The sequence below is a fragment of the Belonocnema kinseyi genome, chromosome 10 (assembly GCF_010883055.1).
Source record: "Belonocnema kinseyi isolate 2016_QV_RU_SX_M_011 chromosome 10, B_treatae_v1, whole genome shotgun sequence".
Lineage (NCBI taxonomy): Eukaryota > Metazoa > Arthropoda > Insecta > Hymenoptera > Cynipidae > Belonocnema > Belonocnema kinseyi.
In genome coordinates, this window is record NC_046666.1 from 92,638,260 (window position 1) to 92,639,260 (window position 1,001).

The 1,001-nt window shown below is 35.8% G+C and overlaps 1 protein-coding gene across 2 annotated transcripts in view; it reads left to right on the forward strand.

Annotated features, from left to right (window-relative positions):
• LOC117181573 (mitogen-activated protein kinase 1) overlaps positions 1–1,001 on the forward strand; it is a 36,534-nt gene that overhangs the window by 5,235 nt on the left and 30,298 nt on the right. The gene's annotated exons all lie outside the window — the stretch shown is intronic.

Genomic DNA, 1,001 nt, shown 5'->3' on the forward strand with positions numbered 1-1,001 from the left:
AAGTGTTTAGTGTTTTTTTTTCTACTCTGTGCATTGCGACCGGCTATTCCGTACACGGCAGACTTTATTTTTTCACGTATGCACGAAGCAAGCAAATTTTAGCGCCGCAAGAACTTGGTCATTGTTTCAACTGTGATATCATTTTCTCGACTATTGCGATTTGGGTTTTTCGGTTAAAGAACCACCTACAGCTATAACATTTTTTAACAAAAACTTTTGCAACATTGCGCCGAAAGTCTGAACGCTATTCGATTACCTGGACATGAGGTGAGCTCGAAATTTAATACTGATATAGGTAAAATTATGTGTATTTACTGCAGTTTATGCCTAAAATCGTCTAAAATGCAGTAGCATTACGCAAAGCTCTTCTCTGGTTTTTTTTTCAACTAAGCCTTTAGTTCCGAGTAATCTTGGTGGATAAGATTCGATGCAATCTCATAACTGCCGAGAATTAAGAGCAGTTCGAAAGAATCAGCAAATTACTGAGTGTGATAGAATATAAATGTTCAATACTATCTCCCGCCAACAGAATCCCCTTCTGGAAACTTGTCTTCTGGCAACTATATTTTAATTCTCTTTCCAAGTTTTTTCTTTGTGTGTTTGAAAAAAAAGAACATAAATCTACACTTTGTAATTGACATTACAATAAACGATGGCTCCATCTTTCAACCCACTTTCGACCGTCACATCCGTACAGGCAAATAAGTGGGTCTGGTCATAATTGGATAGCACCACTAATCGTGCGACGAACCAGTGGCTCCAGGCCGGCACGGCCCACAGTGGGGTGAAATCGGATAACGAGGTTCAAAATGACATTTAGAACGCAATTATGCACCGATTTTAGAATTTTTTTTTTTGAAAAATTCAGAACTAAATTTTTCAGAAAATGGTGCGAGTACATTTTTTATTATTTTGTTTATTTAATTTTTATTTTAATGCAAACATCGAAAAAAATGTCGATTTTTCTAATTTCATTTTTTATCTTCTAGACAAAATTTTTC